At 39.7% G+C, this 26689-nt stretch overlaps 1 protein-coding gene across 4 annotated transcripts in view; it reads left to right on the top strand.

Moving 5' to 3' along the window:
* pknox2 (pbx/knotted 1 homeobox 2) overlaps positions 1-26689 on the top strand; it is a 118031-nt gene that overhangs the window by 33800 nt on the left and 57542 nt on the right. The window contains exon 1 of one of the 4 annotated variants that reach the window (XM_014340421.2): positions 21299-23397. The exons of the other annotated variants lie outside the window; for them this stretch is intronic. The gene's annotated coding sequence lies outside the window, so the exon portion shown is untranslated. Of the gene's footprint in view, positions 1-21298; positions 23398-26689 lie in introns of those variants that run through there. 4 annotated transcript variants of the gene reach the window in all.

Below are 26689 nucleotides of genomic sequence, written 5' to 3'. Positions count from 1 at the left end.
TTTTTAGTTGATAAATTCAAGGTTTATGAGAATTAACCAATAATTCACCTCTCCTCTGGTTGGAAAAAAGTCCAGTTGTGTGGAAATCCATATAAAAACATCTCTTCAGCTAATGTTATCTGTAACCTTGTTAAACATTATCCTGATTAATTTATTGGTTCAATTGATTACTTAGTTTTACACAACAGAAACATTTTTTTTTAATTTTCTGAGGTTCTTTTGTGTGTGTGTGTTTGTGTGTGTCGGTCAGGCAGGGGTAATTATTATGAATTTCTGAAAAACGACAATTACAAAACAAATCAAACATTATGCAGCATAAACTTTATAGTGGGGTTGTGAGTGCTGCACTGAGACATACAAGCAATTCTTGAAAGATCTGCTGTCAACTGGTCGACTGTTTCTTTTTTTAAATTAATTTTAGTCATCTTGTTTTAGATCAGAGACAATGCAAATGTATCTGTTCTTTCGACAACATGCAAATATGAATCCCAGAACTGCTATCCAGGGAAATTCAGTGATATAAATAGTGGTGAAGAATTGCAAAGTGTATGTGGACACAGTGGAAATAAGGCCAATTATCCAGAAGCTAGATCTGCTGTGGATTCCAGAAAGGTAAAATTGAGTTTTTATTTCATTTTTTAACAATACAATGTTGACTTTATTTCATTTTAAGAACATAATGTTTAGTTTAAAACTGACATATTAAATAATGAATCATGCGTTTTTAAGTTCTACAGGTGTACTGCCTATATATACATACAGGTGTGACATATACCCAAGGTGTTTTTAAGTCAGAGCAAGCATAATCAAGTAATGATGAACTAAACCTGTGTTAATACACTGCAAAGAAGTCTGCTCATAGTAAACTGAATTGTTTGGTTTTATTATTGTGCCATGGACAAAAAAATCACCAGGCAGGTTTATAAACCACCATAATTTAAAAACAGTGTTCCATAGAAGCTACAATAAAATGAACATTTTTAGTAAAATACATTGATCCTTGTGTTTTTGTTCTCTAGACTTTAGGCTCAAATGTAGCTTACAGTTAATAGACTTAAGGTTAAAATATCTGATCTGATTATCTGACAAAACCCTTCTAGATTCTCAAACACTTCATCAAATATGTATCCTCAGCTCGTCACACATATATTCATATGACCCGTTTTCCTCCAAGAGGTTTATAAATCTGCCAATTTTAAGTGCTGGGAAGAATTCCTGTTCTCAACTTGATAAATTTGCTATAACAAAAAGCTTCAGAATTGTCCTTATTTTTAAAATGTTGTTTAAATACATGTTTAATTCCATAGAGAAAAATGTGATTTACTCCAAAGCCAGACCTTCATTTCTGACATTTCAAGCAAAAAAGCACTATTTTCTTACTATTTCATATTTTATATAAAACAACGGTAATATTCCGGCAGCTGGGGCGCCAAAATACGACCGTGAAATAACAGAAAATCACTCCCCATAAAAATACGGTTATTTCCAGTAATGAAAATACAATTAGTTGCGCTAATTTGACATTGGATCTCACTTTTTTCAAGTGCCACTAAACATTAAATCAGGAACATGTTAATGTGATTAAACAATAAAACCATCTATAAGCAGCCATACCCGCGACCTTGTTGTTAGTTCACATTCATTGGCCGATGGTTAGCATCATGTTATTTATATTAATTGCAATTCCCACCTCTACATTTCTTTTTCAAAATATATCATTAGCACAGCGTGTCCGTGCAATGTCTTACATTGTGGCATGCAGAGAAATCTTAACAAAGAAGCTCACAGAGAGAGATTGAGCTTGTTATTTAACCCCAAGCTGGTAGGGGGAGCTCCTTATTAAAACACTTGCGGTGCTACAATGTGCCTCAAGGTTCAACAACAGCACAACAGAAGTCACTCATGGTACAGCACTCTCTCTACAAAACAACAACTGTCAGTGACGCTGCACCACGGCGTAAACACAACATTCAAGATAACAGTATTAGTATTTTTTGGAACAGTGTAGGAATCCATCCTGTATTAGTCTGAACAGCCACAATATAAGGAAAATCATGATCTGCCTCAGTCAAACTGCCTAAATTCTTCTTTTCTCACTCAGTTTTACCTAACAGCTGTCTCAAGGCACTTTACTGTATATTGTAAGGTAAACAATAATTAACAATAATAATAATACTAAGAAAACAGTTGAGAACAGAACCTGCCAAAGTTGAAAATTATACTACTCTGTTATACTTTTTATTCTTATCTCTTTATTAACCAAGATTCACACAAGCTAATGGACTTACTTTACTTTTACTTTTGCTTTAAAATAAAAAATTCTCATCTTCCAGTAGCAAGTAGAAGTTTCTCTCTAGGTCAAAATGGTTCAGGAGTAAGGTAATGTGAAGCACAGATGGTAAACTCTGTCTGTGTTCAGACAGCAGTACCTCGTGAATGCCTTGTGTGACTATGATACATTAAATATCCCCATGAAACTCATCTTCTTCTTGCAAAACCATGTGAATTTTGTCTCTACAACAAACACTAATGGAGTTACAGCCAGTTAAATAAAGCTTGTAAAATGGGCCCAGCAAAAGGCCCATGGTAAGGGTTAAAGTACTTACCGGTACCAAATCTAAAGCGACATGTGAACTGATGCCAGTTTAGGATAATGCAGTAATTGCAGAAATATAACTATGTCCTAAAGTTTTACAGTCAGCTGAGCTACCAGGTTAGATTATTTATATAATAATATAGTAACTAACAATGTAAACAAAAGCTAAAAGGATCATTTTCCAGATAGAAAAAAGTCATACTGAGTCATACTGAAATATAGAATAAATTCAGTGTGAATCTTTTCCACAGACTTATCGTGAAACAAACAGATGTGTGTAATCGTTTGGGCCTTTTCAGTGTTTTTTGTCCCCTGATATGTTGTCCTGGCTGCGCTCATGGTGGGATGGTGGTTGTGGTTTCAGGCTCGATCCTGGTAGGAACAGCTGTCCTACAGCTGCCATCTCTTCTGCTTCAGAGGGGGAGGTGCCAGTGGGGAGGCTGAAAAACAGTCCCAAACCTCCTGGGTCAGAGCCCTGGTATGGCGGTCTCCCTGGCAACCAGAGCTGAGACTGACTGCGGTCTCGTGTGTGTGTCTGTGTGTTTGTGCATGCGGTACATGTGAGTTTTAGGGAGGTAAAGGTGCCGAGCTGTTCCTTACTTTTTTCAGTACCACCTTCAATATAACGATCATCAAATGTTTCCCTAAGATGATATGGAATGAGGTCAACAGAGTTCATGAAGTGTAAAATTTCCTTCCCCTAAAAAAACAACAAACAAGCCCGCTGAAACCACACAGGGATGATTAATATTCGGTCTCTCCCTCTGTTTCTCAACATAAGGGAATGTGAAGCTCTCTAAGACCAAGATACTGAGAACGGGAGGAATAGAGAAAATGGGGGAGGAGAAAAGCAGTGGAAAGAGGAAGATGTGAATTTAGAGAAGAATGAAGAGAGAATATTGGCGAGAATGAGAAAGAAAACAAGGGGATGCAGAGGAGAGGAGACGAGAGAGCTCTGGAGATGGAAAAGCAGGGGGATGGACAATGATGGTACTTGGCTTTGGCCCCATCAAAATAGCAGTTGTCATGCTAACTCCACCCCCTTTCCTCCCTTTCTGTTTCACATAAACTGAGGTGCTCCTTCATCTCCGGGCCTCAGAGCTCTCAGACATTGTCTAATCACTTACTATACCTTTAAGAATGAATCTTTTACTATAAGTGGAAACAAGTATATTGCCTTAGATTAGTTTGTTGTCAAGAGTTCTTTCTTCTTTTTCTGTTTGCTAAAATGTCATGTTTTGCATTGACTTGAAAATGCACTAACTTTTACACAAATGCTCCAAGAGGTGATTTCAAAGTTTTAGTCACTGCTGTGAGTGTGTGTTTGTGTCTTTTTCCTCTAAGCTTTGATTTATATCCAAGCTGTCTGTGCCCACTCCAGTCAATGTATATTGATACAGTGGTTGCTGAGTCTTGGCAATTATCCTATACAGTGCATCCTGGCACTTTAACTTGAAATTATAGCGCCCACCAACCTTCTGTGCAAACACATTTGTTGAGACAGGTGCGAGTTTGTATTGTGTTCAGTGGAAGATTCTGTACAGTCCGTTACAATAAGCTCACAAGGCAAAAGCACAGTAACAGGTGTTAGCTGTGACACATGAGCAGTATTGTGTATTGGCTGATCAAGGTGTGAGAGGAGTGTGTGTGTGTGTGTCTCTGTGAATGTGTGTGTATTTGCGACAGAGAAGTGCTTTTTTTATTGACACTGGCAGCACATACTGTACTTTGGTGCAAAATGAATTTCAATTTACTTCACTTTTTCTTTCTTTGCTTCCTTTTTTTAAGCCAGCACCTTATGAAGAGAAGCACATTTTAGACTGAAATGGCACAATGCTCATGTTTAAATGGAAATTTCTGCAGTGGCTGTGACAAACGTGTTTAAAGCATTTGTCACTTGAACAAGACAACACTTAAAGAGAACATATTGTTCAAATCAGCGTTTACATTGTTTTTAACATTGCTACGTGTCCCCAGTGTATACTACACCACAAAACGACCTTCTTTCATCAGCCAGAGTGTGTCTGAATCTGCTGGCAAGCAAACTGAGCCTTAAATTCCAAAAGAGCAGCTGCCACAGCACACTAGCTGTATTTTCTTGATAAAGATGCAAAGTCTAGAATGTCTATAGGATGGACAAAAGATACTTCATGAAATCTAAAAGAGCAAATCTTTTATTATTTGGCAATGCCCAAAGCTGATATGCTCATTAATCTCTTATAATAAACTGCGTTGACATGGAGAGCTGAGGCCTAGCAGACACCAACATTGCAGTGCACAGGCTATAAGGAGAAAAAAACACCCACTGTACTCTTAGCATTTTTTAAGCAATGGCCATTATGGAAAGTGCAGTTTTGCTATTAATTTTTGAAGCCTGCAGGTTGCTATTTAGAGTGTATATTAATGTATCATGGGCTGTGTTAATGTTCTGCCTAACTCTTTGATGTACAGTGTATTAGTTGAAGTACTCAGTGATATGCCAACAATTTTATAATGAATTATATTGTTTTGATTGCGTGTTCAAATCAATCAATGGATTGCTTCTTCTTCTAGAGAGCTGAGTGTAAAAGCAGAGCTCTCAGTTTACCAGTCGACCTACCTTCACCTATTGTCACAAGCTGTCGGTAGTGACTGAAAGAATGAGATCGTGGATACAAGTGGCGGAAATTAGCTTCCTCCCTTATAGATATGGTGAGAAGTTCAAACATCTGGGAGGGGCTCAGAGTAGGGCTGCTGCTCCTCCACAGCAAAAGGAGCCAGTTGAGGTGGTTCGGGCATCTGACAAGGATGCTTTCTGGGCACCTCTTGGCCAATGTGTTCCGGGCATGTCCCATCAGGAGGAGGCCCCGGGGCAGACCCAGGACACACTGGAGAGATTATCTCTTGGCTGGCCTGGGAACGCTTTGGTGTTCCCCTGGACAAGCTGGAGGAGGTGGCTGGGAAGAGGGAGGTCTGGGCTTCTCTGCTTAGGCTGCTGCCCTCGCGACCCGGCCACGGATAAGGGGAAGAAGATGGATGTATGCTTCTTCGTTTTCTTTTGACAAAATGGTAACAGAAGTTGAATTGTTGCCTTCTGACAGTTGAAAAGAGAATAATTAGTCTTTGCAAACCAAAAGAGAAAGATGAGATCCATTTACACAGAGCTATCGAAAATGCTCGTGACTGCACTTCCTAAACAGACACATTAGATTTATCTACCAATTATCCATGGCACATGTTAATGCTAAGTGTGAACGTGTGTAAAAACAGACATTTAGTTAGTAAATGTCATAATAGTTTTAATAATACTGGAATAAGCTAAGTAGTATTTCTGCAGTGCACCTTGTTGGTGATACCTGTATCAGATTTCAAATGGCTTCTTAAAATGACGTCCTGTTCTTCTGTATGTTATATCTGTGATAACAACTGCAAAACGTTGGCTTTATTTTAGATTTACACTGATAAGATGAACTGCCACTTCAAATAAATCACATATACATCCCCAGCTGGCTGCAAAAATAAAGACAAGAAAAGAAAAGTGGGTAACCCACAGTAAGTCTTATTTGATGAAGACGTAGAGTTGAAATAATAAACAGAGGGATCTATTTGTAAAACTGCTAGAGTAACTATGTCACTATATCTTTGTCAACCTGGATATCTTTAGTATCCATTTTTTGGTAATTGTTGTTTTGGAAAATACTTTTATAATAACTCAAAATTTCTGCTGCAGTGTGATGCACAAAAAACAAACATGAAATCATCATAAAACATGAAATTTGTATGATTTCACATCCACAGGACTGCAACATTTTAGGCTTCAGATATCACACACGTGTGTTTACCATAGCAGATGCTCCATGCTGCTTCCCAGGCCTGTGGCTGCACACCAGTGGAAACAACAAACAGGAGACGGATCTTGAAATGTGCCACATTCTTCTTCTTAGTCACAAGTGGGCCAGTTCTGGCAGACCGGTGACAGGAAAACACCAAACGTAGATGGGCTGGACGTTGTTTCCATAGAAACAGACCTCATGCGAAAAGGTCACTGTCAGAGGATTTTCTGAGAAAGAAGGCACGAGGATTATAGGTGGTGAGGGTATGGGGCTGTTTCACTATCCATTTTTATACACTCAACCCCCCTCCTGACCAATATTCCAACAATGATAAAAATGTAGGATTTAAATAGCGCAATTACATGGCTGCAAATGGTGAGAGCCCCTCTCTTTTTATTAGTATTTCTTTATTCACTTTTGAAGTCGAGAATTGAAAAGGGAGAGTGGTCGACAGCCTGCGCGATGCCTGAGCTTTGTGTTTCAGTGCAGATACGTCGCCTGCCTGCCCCCTCAATCACTGGCAGATTCTTCTTCTCTCCCCTCCCTCTCAAGTCATTTTAATTAAGTCAGTCTCACTGGCATGGTAGGCAAAGATAATTGGAGAGGGTTTTTGGATGCCATTTACTCTAAATGACGCCTGTTTCTTCCCATTCTCTCGCCTTTTCCTCCACTCCCACAGTTTCTCTCACTACTCCCCTCCCCTCAGCTCCCCATCTCCTGGCAAAGAGTTACCTATCTTCCCTTTTTCTCTTTTTCCGTCTTATATTCAAACGCGAAATATGGATTAACCTCTTCTGTGTGGCTGAGGGGACGACTTCCAGTGAATTGCAAATTTTGGCCAACGCTGCAATTTATTTGAAATGGCAAATCAGGCAAAGCAATTTACTGGAAATGAGGAGCTTCTTTGAACTTTCCCTCTTTGAGAAAGTTTGTGTTTTCTAATCGTGTGTAGGAAAGACTCTTATAGAATTGTCCATCCTGTACTTTAATGAGAAAGTACAATTCTGGGTTTTGATTTGCTTCATTATGTCTGTGAATGAGGTGTCGAGGATTGCTGTAAAAAGCCTTAGTAACTGCATGTTGTCAGTGAGGATCAGAGTATCCGTGTTCCTATATTACTTCCACATGTCAGGAGCTTCCATTAAACCAAGCTGGTTTGTGTTTAGTGTCGACATGCTTGCTTCAAAGTCACTTCACTAATATATGGCCTAAATCTGCAGGAATGTACAGCACATAAAATGTATCAATGGATGATTGATAGGCCAAATTGCACACACTGAAAGGAGCAAAAACATGTGTTCAAATTAATCCACGTTAGCAGCACTACCGGTGTTTCAGTGGTCTATGGTGTATGTCAGCCATGTAGGATGTGTGTGAGTGTTAAGTGTGCATGTGGGGCTCCCTCTATCAATCAGGAAGGGTTGGGTCCTGCTGCTGAAAAGGGGCTACAGTGGGCCACCCATCCAGTTGAGCGCTCTGGGGAGATCCAATGTCCTCAACGCTTTAATGCACTCCAGATGTCCCTTCAGCTGAAAGAAAGAGAGACAGAGAGAGAGAAGTGAGAGGGGGGCAGAGAGAGAATTGGAGGCTATAATCCTCAAAGCAGACCTCTAGCTGTCTCACAGCCTATAGCTCTGGTTTGGGGGATTCTTGCCGGTGCACCTGGGGCTTTGTGCTGTTGAGTTTCATTTCAAAATAATAGTGATTACATATATCATTTTTTGTCTTTAGCTTTGTTTCCTTCCCATGTCATCAGCAGACAAACAGCTGGAACTGTTATTTAACACAGTACTCATATGGTACTCTTGTTCTGGTTGCTAATTTTAATGAGTGCAGTTTTCGGAGAAGTTTCTGAGTTTTCCATCCATCCTTGTATTTGATATCTTATCTGGGGCAGGGTTGTGGGCGACACATTCTAAGCACAGACTTTTCCCAACCACCTCCTCGTGCTCTTCTGTGGTGAAACTGAGGCATTGCCTGTCAGCCAAAAATCCCTTCAGAGTGTCCTGGGTCTGCTTTGGAGACTCCAGTCAATGTTGGAAACACCTCACCTAAGAGGTGTCCAGCAGACATCCTAATTAGACGTCTGAACCACCTCAACTGGCTCTTTTCAGTGCAGAGGAGCGGCAGCTATACTCTGGGCCCTCTTGAATGACCAGGTTCCTCAGTCTACTCTATCACACTCTCTGCATCCAAAAGTCCCCCGGGGTCCACTGGTCCACTGGACGAACTGTTCCATGGAAACCTTATTTTACAACTCCCTAACTGTGAGAGTTAATCTGCTCTCATTTTTAAATATCACACCTGGAGAATTCAACTGTAACAAGTCTTTTCCAACATCTATGTATTAGGTTTCACTTTTACAATGCTGTGAAAAAGTATTTTCTGATTTCTTTACATGTTAGCCAATAGCCACAGCTACATGTTTCAGATCCATATATCAATTTTCTTCTGCCTATCCAATAAAGGCCACAGGCACGATACACCATGGACGTGTCAGCAAGTCTGGGACAGGGTTAACACATAGAGACAACCAGTCACATCAACAGTCAGTTTAGAATCACCAAACAAACCTAACCCCATGCATGCTTTGAGGGGACTATGAAGTACCTGCGATAACTGGCAATGCGAATTTCACAGTACTCTGAAGAAATTTTGTCCCACTTTTCTTTGCAGAATTTTTTTAATTTAACTACATTAAAGGGGTTCTTTTTGTTTTGTTTTTTTGTTTTTTTAAGTATGAACAAGATGTTTAAGGTCATGCCAAAGCATCCCAATCTGACTTAAGCCTCAGCTGTGGCCTGTCCATCCAAAACCTTCTTTTTTTTGAGCTGTTCAGAGGTGGATTTGCTGATGTGTTCCAATTATTATCCTGCTGCACAACCCTAGTTTTCTTGAGCTCCAGGGAACAAACTGATGGCCAGACATTCTCTCTCAGGATTTTCCAGTATAGAGCTGAATTCATGGTTTCATCAATTACAGCAAGTTGTCCCGGTCCTTAAGTAGCAAAGCAGCTCCAGATTGTCAGACATCCACACGTATCTTTAACTAGTTTAGATGATGTTTTGGGTTCTTCACCTCCTGGATGTGTTATTGTTATATTGTTTCTCATCTGTTCTTGAGTGTCTTTAGCTCGTGATGTGACTTGTTGCTTTTTAGTCTACTTTTATATCTTGATTCAGTGGGTCTGGCAGTAATTAGGACTGGGTGTGGCCGGTAATACTGAACTAAGGTTTCTAGCAAATGTTGTTAATTGTAGTTAATTCATTTACTTTTTCACATAGGGCCAAGTACATTTGAGCAGCCAAATTAATAAATGTAATCATCATAACCTCAGATGATCTTTGTCTGATATTAAATCTAACATTTGTTCGATCATCTGAAACATGCACATGTGACAGCTATAACCCAGAAACAGGGCAATTGTTTTTTCACAGCACTGCACTTTGCCAAAACTGTGATGTGCGTAGACTTCACACCATCTGTTCTGCATGAATGAGATATTCACTTTTTGCAGCAGTGGCCACAAAAAGCTGTGTGATACTCAACTTCATTTCAGACCTGTGCACAGTAACGTTAACCATTACAAAAGCAGGGCTATGACTATGACTGGTAAATGCCCAGAGTGCCTCTCTTCTGGTAGGAATCCAGTTTGGGGCCTACATAGTGACTTTCATTTGTTCGGCGTGTCTTTCTACTATGACCGTTCTTATTCTTTTCTTTTTCACCTTTTTCACAGCTTCTCCTCTACATCCTTTGCGACCTTGCGCTCTCCATTTCCCTCTGGACCTTTTCCCTATCCTCCCTTCACAGCCTGCAAACATCTTTCTCAGTCTCTTCTCACCTTCCCATCTCTATATTTTGAGCTCTTTACCTACCTACTTTGCAGTGTACCTTCGCCTCTACACAATGAGCTCCTGCTGTCCTCCTTTTTGTCCGTCCACCCTGTCATATTCAGCCCTCTCCCTAAAGCATTGCAGAGGAAATTTAATATGGGTTTATTTGGTGTTTCGAAGAATTCCATTCAGCTGCCAGCTCTCTTTGCCCCCCGACACTAAGACAAACAGAGCCTGTCCAGCCAAGAGCAGCAAACACTGCTGGTGTTGGCTTCATTATTTGGTCTTCACATTTCAGATGAATCCAACAGCACTTCATTTTCTGTTTGTTCCCTTCTTATGAGCATAGCTTCAGTTTTAGATCTACTTGCACCTGCATGTCTTATGTGAGCTGGTCTGTGAAAGGAATTAGATGACATCCATATGGTATTTACAGTTTATAAAGTGCATGTAAGACACTTTTGCTGCACATTAAAAACAGCTTCATATGTTACCTTCTTAGGATGTAAACAGGATGTTCATCCTCTGCTTTCCATTAGTTTTTATCAGAGTTGTTGCGCAGTGAGTAGTAATGCTTCACTGATGATGTGCAGCTGTTATTTTTACTTGAAGCTCTGATACGCTTGTGGTACCCTGATACCCTGTTATTCAGTTGGAAATGTACAAACTTAAATACAAAATGACTGCCCCAAAAGTGCAAAACATGAGCGCCTTGCAGTTTTCTTTTAAATGTTCTCACTATATTCTTAATCCAGTGTTTAAGAAAAATAAAACTATGAAGTTTTGATCACCCCACTGTTCCCTTCTTCACTTTGCACTTAAAAGCTCCCAACTGGAAGTAATGAAACCTGATGAAAAGTTTGAAATGCAAAATGTATGTTTCTTTCTTTTGCTTTTTACTCACATCCAATGGAAATACACTTAAATGATCTAAGATAAATGTGTGATGCACTGAAGCTTGCACTCTGGAGAGAGAGAAATGTTAAAAAGACAATGAAAAAATTAGATTTGTGAAGTGTTGAGCAAAGTAACCTTCCTCACATCAAAGCATGGAAGTCTGATTGAAATTATTTCAGTGATATTATCTCTACCTTCTCTTGTTTATTTTGACATTTAACAGTGGGGTGTTGTGAGGCGGCTGTAGCTCAGGAGCTAGAGCAGGTCATCTACTAATTGGAAGGTTGGTGGTTTGATCCCTGTCTGCTCCAGTCTGCATGCCAAATATCCTTGGGCAAGATGCTAAACCCAAGTCGCTCCCCGATGCATCCATCAGAGTATGAATGTGGACGAATGTTTGGCTGGACAGACTGTTTGTGCTGGTATGACATTAGACAACTTACCTCATTCACCCATTCATACATCCACTGTGTGCGAAAGTGCTTTGGGTGCTCAGCTAGGGAAAAACAGTGGTTTACTTACCACTAAGTATTAATGAGCATTTTCTTCTGTGACTTTTGTTGGAAATGAATTAAAATCACTTAAAATTAATTCAGCTGAATTTCTTGGAATCCACATTTGTTTAGAATTTAGTGGATTTAGGTTTCGATTTAAGTATCGAGTTTAAAAATGATTTCCCATAACTAAGCTTTATTCTCACTTCTGCTTCAGTTAAAATATATTCTGTGTCATCAGACCTTCACATAGGAGATAATTAACTCTTCCAATTCTTGTTGTATTGTTTTTTTGTACTTTAAAAGTTTTTTCCCCCAATGTTTTCATTTTCAAACAAAAATCCAATGTTAAATACTGGAAGTGAAGAAGTGATAAATACTTTTTATCACTTCTCCAAAAGTTGATTCTGTTCATCTGGACGTAGCGTTTTCTGGGAGAAACGTTGCATCACTCATCCAAGTGACTTCTTCAGTCTCAGCTGACTGCAGGTTTCCAGCTGACTGAAACCTGCAGTCAGTTTATAAACTGTTTATAAGATTGGGGAAACCTGCAGTTAGCTGAGACTGAAGAAGTCACTTGGATGAGTGACGAAATGTTTCTCCCAGAAAATGCTACGTCCAGATGAACAGAATCAACTTTTGGAGATTTATTTTCCTGGATGATTGAGAATGCATCAAGACTTTTTGTCACTTCCTTTTTATCTACATGAGTCAAAGTAAATTCACATTGAAATCAAAGCTCTTATCTGCTATAATCTACTACTACATGAAATACAGAACTGGCTTACTGTTGAAAAAAATAAAATAGAAACAGGTTTACCAAACCAAGATCCCAGTTGCCTTCGCTCCACTCTCTGCTTTGCATGCTCAGAGAGTATGACCTGTCATTACTCTGGCCGGGCTTCTCAGTGCAGGGCTGTCATACATACCAGTCTGCTCACTCATCTCAGTCTCTAGTTCAGTCTGGCCACCAACAGCTCTCTTTAAACCTACTCCTGTCTCTGACTGCTTTCTAGCCTTGTCCCGCTAAGACAAACTCAAAACAATCCTGTCCCTAACCAGAGCTATGCTGACACTCAAGTGGCTAACACTACAGACACACACACACAAATACATAGAGAGAGAGCCACCCACCTTCTAATCCCCTTCTCATTAATCCCCCACTAGTCTCCTCAAATATTCCCGTCTGTTGATCTCATTGTTAGGGCGTTTGTGTGTGTATATTGTGGGGGTGGTTGTGCAACAGGGCCTTCTGCAGGTGGCTCCATTCATTAAATTTCACTTTCAAACATTAGCTAGCCTCTCAGAAGAGTCTGACCAGTAATAGTCAGCTACCTATTTTATTTTCCATTGTTTCCTGTATGGTTGAGTCCACACATTTCCTTGACAAAATAAAGATATCAGTGCTAGTTCATGGAAACTTGAACATTTTTTGAAGGTTTTACAGCATCTATGGCGGTGGAAGCTAGAAAAAAATGATTAACCTCATCTAAATTTTTTAAATCTTCAAGTAAAATTGACTTTACAGTTTTCATAGTAAAGTCAGTTTTTGTAGATTACAAACACATTACATTATAATTAGTCAAACGTGCTCATTGCTCATTTGCCCACAGCTGGTATCACAAGTATTAGATTGCAGAACTCAAAATTAAATGATGACATGTGGGAGAAAATAACTAAATAATCTTTGCACTATTGCACAAAAAGAGCATTGTGCAAAAGCTGTGAGATATCCCTCATTTCCTTATATTTTACTAGGAACAGTGGAATAATTTATTAAAACGTGTAAATATACATGATTTTAAATACTGCTTTTGTCATAAACCATTATTCTTCAACACCGCCTGAACTGTCGTAAGCTCTGTACACACTGCAAACAGTTTGCAGCAATGTAGTGACCACCAAGCAACCGGAGCCTGGAATGTCTACAAGCAACCAGCTGGCAGCTTCATAGCAATGTGTGACAAGCGAATCACGTACAGTGTGTACGCAAATTTAGGCAACCGTTCTTGTAATTTCTTTGAGTAGTCCAGGTTTCTAGAAGCAAAACATTCTTTTTACAGTGTTGACTGCCTTTTATTTTGGTGTCTGTTAAAATGATCCTACTCCGCACAGTTTTGTATGGCTTGTCTTCAAACTTCACAACAATATACTAGGCCTTGGGGGACATGAGTATTTGATGTTGACCTTCACTGTTAGATCCCAAGTTCAAAATTAACTTTGAAAAAAAAAATAATAATAAAGTAATGTATCATAAGGGGAATGAGAGAGCTGTACTTGACATCACAATGACATCACAATGAGGCCACCTAGTATACACTGCATGAATATATCATTTACAGTTTATAGACGCCAAAGATTTCATCCAGTGCTGCTCCAATCATATGGATACGGATGATAAAATTCACCATCTTAGTATGTAATGCTTCAAGGTCATACGTCAAAGGTCAGGCTCACATGACTTAGGAAACAATTTAGTTTCCATTGAATCGTACTTTAAACCAATATATCCCTTTAAAATATTCTTTTTTCAATACAAGAAATAATTGACCTCACAATGAAACAAAAACATTAATATGCTACACTACCTTTTCATATTAAAAATGCTGACATCAACACAAGTGATCTACAAAAACAATGCAGATATCATTATTGAGGTTTCCATATTACCAATGCTGATAAAATAAAGAAAAAAAAAATACCGAATACAGAATCGAATATCATAGTTTTAGTACAGCCCTTGCCCTTTTGACAGGGAGTTGCACTCTCTGAGTGCTTTTGTTTCTAATGAGGCTTCGGTAAACAATCAAATGAAGAGCCAGATCCATCTCCCAGGTCCCGTGTCAAGTCTTTGTTCATTTTGTTTTTTATGATTTCTTAGGTCAGATACAGGTTATCTGAGATGTCACTTCCTCTTTGGTCCTCTAGTTGTCCACACACTGCACACAATTCTGATTGGTTTTGAGCTTATAGCGCTTTAGGAATCACCTTATTGGTGCAAAAATACTACTTTATACCTAACTACAGAAATAAGAACAAATCATTAGTGTTTTTGTGACCAGCTGTTAGAAACAAAGTGCTAAAAATCTTTGGTAAGTTGTTATTATTTGTGGGCACAACCGTAGCTCATCCGTCGATTAATAGTTCGGTGTTAGGGTGCATAACAAAGAAAAAAACTGTCTCCTGAAAATGTTAAAAAAAAAAGTACAGGGACTGAAAATGAGTGAAGAAGCAGCCTGTGTCCCAAAGACAACTTTGAATGGCCTTCATTAAGCCTCGAAAACTGTACTAATAATAAAAATTTACATTTGTGTAGTGCCATCCATCCATCTTCTTCCGCTTTATCCGGGACCTCCCTCTCCCCAGCCACCTCCTCCAGCTTATCCGGGGGAACACCAAGGCGTTCCCAGGCCAGCCGAGAGATATAATCTCTCCAGTGTGTCCTGGGTCTGCCCCGGGGCCTCCTCCTGGTGGGACTTGCCCGAAACACCAACCCCAGGAGGCATCCTTGTCAGATGCCCGAACCACCTCAGCTGGCTCCTTTCAATGTGGAGGAGCAGCGGCTCTACTCTGAGCCCCTCCCGGATGGCTGAACTTCTCACCCTATCTCTAAGGGAGAGACCAGCCACCCTTCGGAGGAAGCTCATTTCCGCCGCTTGTATCTGCGATCTCGTTCTTTCGGTCACTACCCACAGCTCGTGGCCATAGGTGAGGGTAGGGATGTAGATCGACCGGTAAATTGAGAGCTTCGCTTTTACACTCAGCTCCCTCTTCACCACAACAGACCGGTGCAGCGTCTGCATCACTGCGGCCGCAGCACCAATCCGTCTGTCGATCTCCGGCTCCCTTCTCCCATCACTTGTGAACAAGACCCCGAGATACTTGAACTCCTCCACTTGGGGCAGGAAGTCATCCCCGACCCGGAGTGGGCGCTCCACCCTTTTCCGGCTGAGAACCATGGCCTCAGATTTGGAGGTGCTGATCCTCATTCTCGCTGCTTCACACTCGGCTGCGAACCGTTCCAGTGCGAGCTGGAGGCCTTCACCCGATGAAGCCAATATAAAAATTAAAAGAAAGTGTGGCTGCTTGGAAAAATATTGAGAAATGCTACAAGTCACATTTAAACATACATATCCATGTGTTTTCACAGGAGAAACTTTTATACTGATAGAACATATATTAGTAATTAGTAAATAATAGGACAGCAAGTCCTTGACTTTAAAAATGATAAAGGTTGCCTCTACATTCCGACATGACCTTTAGGAGCTTAGTTATACATGTGATTGGAGTTGTTAATGACCATGGCTAAAAGAAACCATGTTTACTATCAGTTTGAATTTATGACCCTAAAGTCTTGCTGACATACACTTCATTATCACCTGTAGACACAGAATAAATTTGCAAATACTTGCACAAGGCCATCTTCTCTGTCATCACACTAGCTGACCTAAACATGCTCAATGACACAAACAGAGAGCTGGTAATCTAGTAGCTGACTAATTTTTATTAGTGCTGTCAGCGTTAATCTCGTTAAAATTACGTTAACGGCATAACTGTATTAACGCGGCAAATCTCCGTTAGCGAGTAATAGTGGATTGCCCCGTCCGTGGGGCTGGATGGCACTAACATGTTAACGAGCTAACTGCGCTAACGCGTTGATGCCGTGCAGCCCCATGCACATGGTGATCCACGTTAACTCGCTAACGGAGATTTGCCGCGTTAATGTGGTTATGGCGTTAACTTCATTTTAACGAGATTAATGCTGACAGCGCTAGTTTTTATATAGCGTGTTTCTTCTGTACACACTCAATGTGCTTCATAAAACATTAACACATACATTCATAAATGTCTTAGTGCTTTCTGTCTAACATGCAATGAAAGCATCTTGTCCAGGGATACTTTGGCTTTGGCATGTAGACTGAAGAAATCAACAACTTCTTTTTCACTGGCTTCCAATTAATAGATGACCTGCTCTACCTCATGAACCAAAGACACCCTGTTTACAAAGTGTTTTCAAAGAAGACAGTCAGGTCATCAGACCATGCCTGATCAATAAATAATGACATATATAAATTACTGATGAACTAAATCTCTCATTTTGATAACATATTCCATCGTGGCCCTTTTTAGAGGTATCCAGGCTGACTTTGTACTTGTCCATGATTTTCAAGATGGGCCTTTGGAATATGATGTTCAATGTCAGTCTGTTCTACCAATTCTGCCAGAGGCTGGAAAACCAAAGCCATCTTTTTCATGTCACAGGCCTCATCTTGAGATGAGAGTTGGCAAACATGTGACCATGTCTGTAGCATTCCTTCAGCTTGTCAGCAGATTTTATCCCAATCTTTGTGGCAAAATTCCTGTCTGGATTTTCCACCATGCTGCACATGTTCAAGGATGCTCTTATATTTTCTTCAGTCAAAGACAAACTTGTCCTAACTAAACTAGTTACAGTGTTAAGGACAATGTCAGTGCCAATACTGAAGTTAGATCCAACAACATTGTTGGAGACAGTAGCAGAAACAATTACAAGTGCAAGCTCCTCGTAGTTCTCTCTAGCTAACAAGATATATAAGGTACAAGAGTCAGAGGGAGATCGAAACATTGTGAATGAGCCAATGAGTCAACATTCACAATGTGCGCAAGAACACCATAGCTATTTATTTGAAAAAGTAATGGTCTAAGCTACTTAATCCAGAGAATGCACGCACTATGCTGAGGGTATTGCAACCATGTATCGACGGCAAAAAGCTCCTTTTTGATCCTTTGCTAAAATGGTGGGTAAAGATATAAACATAACTAAGAACTGAATTTTTTCCGGCACTTCTGGACTGACTTTATTATTCAGACCCAAAATTAGCTTGCTACTTAGTCTCAATGGATCTTTAGCAATGGGTCTTTAGGAGAAATTTAGAGAAAATTGGCAAAATATTTTCTAGTGCCTGCTGTTAGTAATAATCAATATTGTCAAATAACCAACCGCTCTATCTGTTCAGTTTAGCAAGCTCTACTTATGATTAATACCAGAAAAAATAGTCATTGTAATAGAACTTTTATTCCACCCATTCTTGTTTTTAGTGGTCAACTTACATTACATTGCATTACACATATACATAGTTTTTTCTGTAGCCAATTAAGTTTTCAAACAAATAAGTGGCCATGCATCTTGTACAATTTATTAATCAGCCGCGTTACACTGCCAGTACCTAAACTTGTTCTAGGATTACACAGATGGCCCCCCTCACTGTGATAGGGAGGTATCCATAAAAAAAAAGAACTTGACAGACGCAATGGCAGATAATCTACACAATGTATGTGCCAGAAAACATGACAGTGGAGGATGAGGAGGAGTGAGTGAAAAGATGGTGGTGGTGGTGGTGGAGGAGGAGAGAAGACAAGCATAGTGTTGGGGAAGGATTCAGTGGGGAAAGTCTTGTAGATTACATTTACACAAGCTTGGGCATTCCAATTTCAGCTTGAATTTTCTACCTTCAGTGTTCTGATGGTTATCAGCTAGCAGAGGAAATGTTGCTCCCATATGTGCATCTGCGTGTCAAGTGCAGACACTCGGCCACGCAACACCTTTCAACATCAGAATGTCTCAGATGCTCTTCTTGGAAAACAGCTCAATGGCACAAATGCATTTGTATATGTATGTTTCATACTAAAACCTCTATGAATAACTTTGTTAAGCTCAAAGTCAGGACTTGAGGGGAGTTGTTAACATAATTACTATTGGATGATTATTTAAGTAACCCAAATGTATCAATAAGAAGGTAAAGGAACTCTGTTAGATGGCCTCATATTGCCTTCATCATTCCCTCTAAATTTAGGATATTGCCATCAGGGTTTTATACTTTCTAGTCATTCCATCTTAAGGGTTTCTGAATTTCCTTTTTTGATTATTTTGGAACTGTTTCACAGACGTGATTTGCATGCCCAGCGCGTTTCAGTTTAAACAAATGAATGTCGCTCATGCATAAATCATAAATACAATGTTTCTTTTGGTAAGTTAAAAGGAAGTGAGACGATGTTTTTGGTTTACCACCATGGTCCAAGCTGAAACCCTTGGAGAGTGTGACATAACATGTTCTGCATTCCTCAAAAATGTGATCCTGAGTTGAATGTCTCATGAATTCTGCCCTACACAGGCCCAGAACAGTAGCTAAAGAAGAAAAACTTGAGACGTAAAGACCAACACATTAATCAATGTTGTATACATTTAGTTTTCATTCCATCACTTTTATCTTAAGACCAAAAAAAGTAGAGACATTAATTGAGCAGTTTTTGAGTATTTTTAATACCCATTTGCCTGATATGTACTACACATACATAAATATATTTTTTTTTGTTTCATATATTTTCATTCTATGAACTACCTCTTTAGTTCTGAGTTCAATCTACCACATAGCTGACCCAAATTTCATACATTTAAGCAAGAAATGAAATTGTTTGATTTATATTTAAAGTGAGTTGGTTTAAAGAATAACTGCTTGACAGCTGTTTGACCTAATGGGACGCTATCAGTAGCTACTGAGAAACTGGGTACACAATCAAGCAATTTTCATTTTGCAGTGACATACACTATATAAAGTAAAACACAATGTTCATTTTTTTTTATCACTCATCCACTTATGGAATTCACTAGAGTCATCAAATGAAATGACAGCTACTAAGATCTGTACATTTAGGTGGAGTTCTGTGCTTCTTCTTTATGTGCAGTGTTGGGTAGGTTACTTTTAAAATGTATTCCACTACAGATTACAGAATACATGCCCCAAAATGTATTTTGTAATGTATTCCATTACGTTACTCAATGAGAGTAACGTATTCTGAATACTTTGGATTACTTAATATATTATCATGCTTTTTTTAAAACTACATGAATGTCCTATTGCTGTGTGATTTATTACTATTACTGAGGGTTACTTGCCATACCAATACCAGCTACATTTTTAAATCTTAATATAAAATGAGTAACAGTAGACATTAGGTAAGGCTGCACTTTTTGCAGCGATCTCGTATAGCAAACTATTCCGCGCGTATATAAAACAGGACCGCGACTAGGAACCGTAGTAAAGGGACCTCTGGCTAATACGTCGGGTTCGTGTCGGGCTCGTAGCCGAAAACTTGCTTTACTTTGTTGTCTGGGTCAAATTTCCATGCAGGGACAGAGAGAGGCGTTGAAAGGCTGCTCCACTGGAACTTATTGTTTCTCAGGAAAACACGAACACAGTGAACAGTCAAATCTTAATAGCTTACTTACAACTGGGCTCGTCAGGCACACTTTTTTGCTGCAGTGGTTATTATTATATTTACATGCTTCCAGCTCCCATTTCTGCTCGGTGACAGCTTGTACTTTTCCACTCTCCTTTTTCTCCCTCCTCACGCTCACAGACACATAACGGGTATGGCAGTCCATTCTCCCTGCAGCACGGACTACACTGCCCATGAGGCTACATTCTTTAGGGCGGTGCCTGTAACACTCTGCCTATCCGGTTGTTCAGTGATGACGTGACGAATCCTACTTCCGGGCCTAAAGTAGTCTGCGTTTAATATGGCTTTTGTGTTGTTAACATGTTTAATGTTTTGTATTTTCTTCTATTTGATCTCAAAAAGCTCCTAAAACAGTCAGTGATCACTGACCTCCCTCGGCTTTTATTACCGCTAATCATTTATTTAAGCTCAGTTTTTAAAACCTTAGGATGTAACTACAGCCCAGCCCATGCAGAAGTATATGAATGACTAACCTCGTATTGTGGATGGATTATCTCAGTTGTTCTCCTGGCTGAAGTTTGGTCCTTTTATAGCATCCTGCCATGCGATTACATTTGTTCCTGACCACGAGAACACTCACGTTAACTTTTATCGAGTGGAAAAAAGTTAGCTTGTTTATATTATGCTAACATAGCTGTGTCGCTAGCGGTCACGTAGCACATCATTATATACCAGCTAGCCAAACTTCAGTAACCCTATAAATGTCACTGCTGTTTAGTTTTCTGTCTTCATTTATGCTGGAAGTGATAACAGAGCTGTACGTTTTAATTTGTTTCCAAAACCCCGCAGTCAGGACATGCTATATTGTATTTAGATAGAAGCTAGCGAGCTAACTCCCTGCTAACTTCTAACTCCGTCAAATGTCATAAATTCCGTTTTCATGGATGCCTGGATGTTAAACTCAATTGTTACACCTGGTAGAGCAGAACGCTGATCATTTTATTAAAGATGAAAGACTTTAGACAGTTTTTCAACTCTCAGTAATGCCATAGTGATCATTTTATTAAAGATGAAAGACTTTAGACAGTTTTTCAACTCTCAGTAATGCCATAGTGATCGTTTGTGGACCTGCAGCGGAGTTTAGGTCCAGACACGGCTAGTGACGTCAGACTGAACAACCGGATTGCCTTCATATTAAATCATTTTAAAAAATGTTTCTTCACGTCATTATGAGACGTGACATTGAGACACAGGCATTTGAGCCTCTTAATGCGTGTTTTGTTTGGGTTTCCACCGGTGTGGAATTACCAAAAATAGAGAGGGCATAACCTAACATATGAAATAGGAAAAGACCGCCGTGTAATCCCTTTATTTCAACAAAGTAACTGTATTCTAAATACCACCTTTTTAAATGGTAACTGTAATGGAATACAGTTACTCATATTTTGTATTTTAAATACATAACAGCGGTACATGTATTCCGTTACTCCCCTACACTGTTTATGTGAAGTTAAAAAGTTTCACTTCATCAAACTAGTTTCATTTAAATTTGCAGACAATAATGAATGATGAGGGTATTCATTCATATATTTGAGTGATTTTTAGTATTTTCTTGAATACCATGGTGCAAAACTATTGTTTCATTGAGCTCTATGCCACAGAAACATGTGATATCGATCCCACTTGGCGGAAGTGCACTTGGCTTTGGTCCTATATACAAACAAGAAGGTACAGAATATCACAGCTGAATTTGCTTTGAAATCCACCAACCATCATTTTATCTTTGGTTCTCTGAGTTTTTTCCACTAGAAAGACGCTGTTACACTGCTATTTCTGTTGATGGAGGGGAGCACATTGTTGGCACTCTCCACCCAACCCACCCACTCTTCCCAGGAGTGTGTGTGCCTGTGTATATGTTTGTTTTAGGAAATGATGCAGAGCCAGTTTGTGTAAATTTATCCACGACACAGCTGAAACAAAAATAAGTTTACTGAAGTCGGCCCGCCAACCATTTGGTGGCCTCATGCCATGTTTGCCGTGTGTGTTGTATATGTAGTAGAGAATATCCATGTTCGTCTTATAATTATTTTTGATGGAAGATTGAGGTGTGCACTGGAGCCTAATGCGTCGAAACAAACCTTCACAGTGACACATTTGAGTTATAGCCAAATATGTTACTATGACATTTTAAAGCATCATGGAAATAATTAATTAACATTTTCTAATACTTAATCAGAAAAAAATACTTAATTTTGTCTATCACAAAACTTTCATTTATCCACCTTCCATTATCCAAACCACAGCAAAAGTTGAAACTTACAATAAATACTCTTCTAGACTAGTTTTCAGATTCTCCCCTCACCTTAAACTCACTGTGCTGGATGGCTGACCTTCCTTGAGTGGGTTGTGGGATTGTTGGAACTTCTTTCTAATATTGCAGGGTCTTTATTTTACAATGTACAGGTGACTGTACCTGTGAAATGGCACTATATGAATAAAATTGAATTGAATTTACGATGGTAGAATGACTTACCTGCTGCAAGAATATTCTTTGTCTTATGTGTTCAGTCTCTTTAGATTAAAAATTCACCTCATTACAAGAAGGGTTTTTAGCTATGTTAATAAGGCTATTTGCATGCAAACCACCTGCCTACGGGGGATTCCAAAAATGTTTCCATTGCACTGTAGTTTCACCACCATCCATTTTAGTCTGTGTTTTTTAATCTTATTTTAAAAGCAGGAAGCAATGGAATCAAACTGGAATCTTTAATATCCAAACAAACATTTGCATAAATTCAAAGAAAAGAATTGCAGTCAGCGTGGAGTGCTGGCGCCATTGTTCACCACATTCAAAGAAAGTGGCGAATCATGCAAACTGTCACACCCACAGGAAATCCCAAGTCTTCATTAAGACTGTGGGGTATATTTGAATTTGTGAAGGACATTCATCAAGTTCAGCATGAAAGAATAAACTAGAAAGGTTAGACATTTAAATTCAAGCACAAAATGTCATTGGAAATTGAAAGTCGGAGGAACCTTTGGAGTGAAGTGAGTAAAGAGAGGGAGAAGACTTAATGGTAAGAAGCATCTTGTTGATAATTATGATGCAGCTTAGTGATTTAGTTAAAATGAAATGACTACATATCGTAGCCAATACCTATATAACCTATTTTTATTGCAAACATCTTCAGTCAGTGTCCACTGGACCACGTTCTCCTTCTTTTGCACGTTTTATTTCAGCAACAGAACATCCTTCTCTGTCCCTCTCCACACTGTCTGCGGTGAGGCAAGACTGAGCAACTTCCCCGACACTGCAGAAATGCAGAATTACATACCAATACTTCCCTGTTGACCCAAGAGTCCCACATCGTGGGCCCCTCTACGCCTTGTCATTTTGACATTTTGATCTTAGCTAAATCCTTCCACTGACCACAACACTGCTGTAACATCCTTCAGTAAACTACAAATCCATGCCTTATTTATCATGCAGGCGAGGATGAGTCCAATCAACAAGAGCAGATGAATAAATGATACTAGTATGAATGGTAAGTATGGACTGTTGAAGAGCAAAGTTGTGAGGTTGGCTGGGTGGAGGGAGCTGCTGCTGCATTGGGTTAATGAGGTGGTCTGGGAGCATGGACCGGGTCCTGACTGCAGTATGCATGGAGTTCACTTTAGCCTGGGGGGGATTTGTAGCCCTAAGACCACTGGTTAGACTCTTTTTGCCTCAGGCCGTGTATCCACTCAAGCCTTTGAGTGTGAGTGTGTATGTGTGTGTGTGTATACAGATGTATGCGTGCTTGTATGGTGGTATGCCGGGAGACAGTGATTGTAATATTGCCCTCAGGATGACTCTGGTTGAAGCTTTGAGATCTCTGTGTTTAGTGTTGGAATTTGTGCATTAATATACATGCCTGTGTTTGCATGCGTACCCATTCCTGCTTGCATGCGGTGTATTTGCACTTGGATCTGTGTGTTTTGTGATTTTGTGCATCGAGTCCAACTACAAATGTGTACATAGCATCCCCCATCCCTGGCCCCAAATCTCATTACCATTCCACCCTTCCCTCCATCGTTTTACTCAACGCCATCAAGGCCTTGCCTCCTGGTGTTTGCATTGTAAATCAGGCCTGACAATAAGGCAATGATTAGATCCTACTCGTATTCAAAAACATCTTATTTATTTATTCATCTCCCCCCCTTGCAGGGCATCAAGATGCATAATATCTGACCAAGGTGACATACCCACTTCCAAATGTTATTCATTGCTTTTGCAGGTCAACCTTTTCACCAACAAACCCAAGACAGATTAAATGAGATTTTTATGACAGGATATGCATGGAAGGACTGCCTCTTTGATGCATGTACATACAGTACCAGTTCAGATATCAGACTACGTTAAAGTGTTGCAATCTATGGGTAAGTGGCTTAGAAGCTATCCTCTGGTGTAAAACTATGGCACACTGTCCCTATTTTCATCAATATGCACAAGATGTTATGTCTGAAAAGTTGCTGGATACTAAAAGCAGGTCCAATTGTACTGGACTATTTAAGTCAGTCAAACTTTAGTGATGTTGTTATTTTGGGTTTTTAAGAAAATGGTATTATGGGGACTGGGCTAATTTCTCTTCCAATTGCATCCTGCCCTTGTGAGATTATTTCATTATTTCTGTTGATAATGAAAGCAAATAAGACTGTCGTATGTGTATTTGATAAGCCTCTACAAGTCTGTTGAAAATCACATAAGGATTTTTGTTTGGTTCATTGGTTAATCAGTGCTGATCATATAAGTGAACAAATATATGTGAAAAAGTGCTTGCCCGCTTCCTGATTTCCTATTTTTTGGATACACTTAAATGTTTCAGATCATCAAACAAATTTAAATATTAGACAAAGATAAGACAAGTAAACACAAAATGTAGTTTCTGAAAGAAGGTGTTTATGAATAAGGGGAAAACAATCCAAGCCTACTGGCCCTGTGTGAAAAAGTAATTGCCTGCAATCAAGCGTTTGTGATAACTGGCAATGAGGCTTTCACAGGGCTGTGGAGGAATTTTGACCCACTGATCTTTGCAGAATTTTGTAATTCAGCCACATTGGAGGGTTTTTGAGCACAAACCACCTTTTTAAGGTCATGCCACAGCATCTCAATCAGATCCAGGTCAGGACTTGGACTAGACCACTTAAAAGTTTTCATTTTATTTTTCTTAAGCTATTCAGTGGTGGAGTGGCTGGTGTGTTTTGGATCATTGTCCTGCTGCAGAACCCAAGTGTGCTTCAGCTTGAGGTGATTCTCCTTCAGGAGGTTTTAGTAGAGGGCAGAATTCATGGTTCCATTTACCACAGCAAGTCTTCAAGGTCCTGAGGCAACCAAATAGCCCCAGATTAACATCAGATTAACACCACTGTATTTTACTATTTGTATAATGGTCCTTTCTCTGAAATGCTATGTTAGCCAGACGTAAATGGGCACACACCTTGCAAAAAGTTCAACCTTTGTCTTGTCAGTCAACAGAGTATTTTCCCAAAAGTCTTGGGGATCATCAAGATGTTTTCTGTCAAAACTGAGACAAGCCTTCGAGATGCATTGGCTTGCGTCTTTGAACTCTGCTATGCAGGCCTTTTTTGTTCAGTCTCTTCCCTATGGTCAAATCATGAACACTGAACTTAGCTGAGGCAAGTGAGGCCTGCAGTTCTTTGGATGTTGTTCTGGGGTTTTGTGTGACCTCTTGGACAAGTTGTTACTGCACTCTTGGGGTAAATTTGGTTGGCTGGCCACTCCTGGGAAGGTTCACCACTGTTCCATGTTATTGTCATATGTAAAAAAAAAAATGGCTCTCGCTGTAGTTCACTGGAGTCCCACAGCTTTAGAGATGGCCTTTCCAGACTGACATGAGACACTTTTTCACACAGGGCCATATAGATTTTGATAGAGGAATTTCATAGCATTTCAAACAAACATTCACATCCTCAAGATTAACTGTAATGATTTTTACAGGTGAGTTGGCCACTTAACTCATCTTTCCTTAGTTTGGTAATTGGTCGCAACAGTCTTAGCTTTTGAAGGAAACACTAAACACATTGACTTCTATTGAAATCGTGCTGTAGTGAAGAAGATATGAATTCAATAAAATTAAAGGTCTTCATTTTTTTAAGACCATACATTTTTTGTACATTTGTTTACTGAGGTAGTATAAGGTGGAACTAGTGAAGTAAACTCCTAATGGGTATTACAAAGATTGCAGATTATTACATTTATTTTCTGATCTGAAGGTTATGTAAATGCCACTACATGTGCCATGTATATCTAGTATAAGAAACTAATAAGCTAAATTATAGAGCTGATATGCTAAAGTAATATAATTAAATGGGTACTGGCTGTTCACTCTTGTTTATGAGAGAAGAGAGCGGAAGATCAACAGATGGATTGATGCTGTGGCTGTACTGATGCGGATGCACTACTAGTCTGTCATGGTGAAAAGAGAGCTGAGCGTAAAACTAAAGCTCTTGATTTACCGGTCAATGTTTGTTCCAGCCCTCACCTTTTAGGTGGCTGGCCTCTTCCTTACACATGGGGTGAGGAGTTTGGCCATCTGGGAGGGGCTCAGAGTAGAGCCGCTACTCCTCCACATCGAAAGGAGCCAGTTGAGGTGGTCCGGCCATGACATGGATGCTTTCTCCTGGCTGGGGTATTCCAGGCATGTCCCACCGGGAGAAGCTCCTCCGGCTGACCCAGGATATGCTGGAGAGATTATATCTGGAAGAGTTCAAGTACCTCAGGGTCTTGTTCGCAAGTGATAGGAGAAGGGAGCCGGAGATCGACAGACGGATTGGTGC

This window comes from Haplochromis burtoni, unplaced genomic scaffold, assembly GCF_018398535.1.
Source record: "Haplochromis burtoni strain Fernald_Lab_line unplaced genomic scaffold, NCSU_Asbu1 Contig_360, whole genome shotgun sequence".
In the NCBI taxonomy this organism is placed as follows: Eukaryota; Metazoa; Chordata; class Actinopteri; order Cichliformes; family Cichlidae; genus Haplochromis; species Haplochromis burtoni.
Note: the sequence above shows the minus strand (reverse complement) of the source record. Positions and strands in the feature narration are given on the sequence as shown.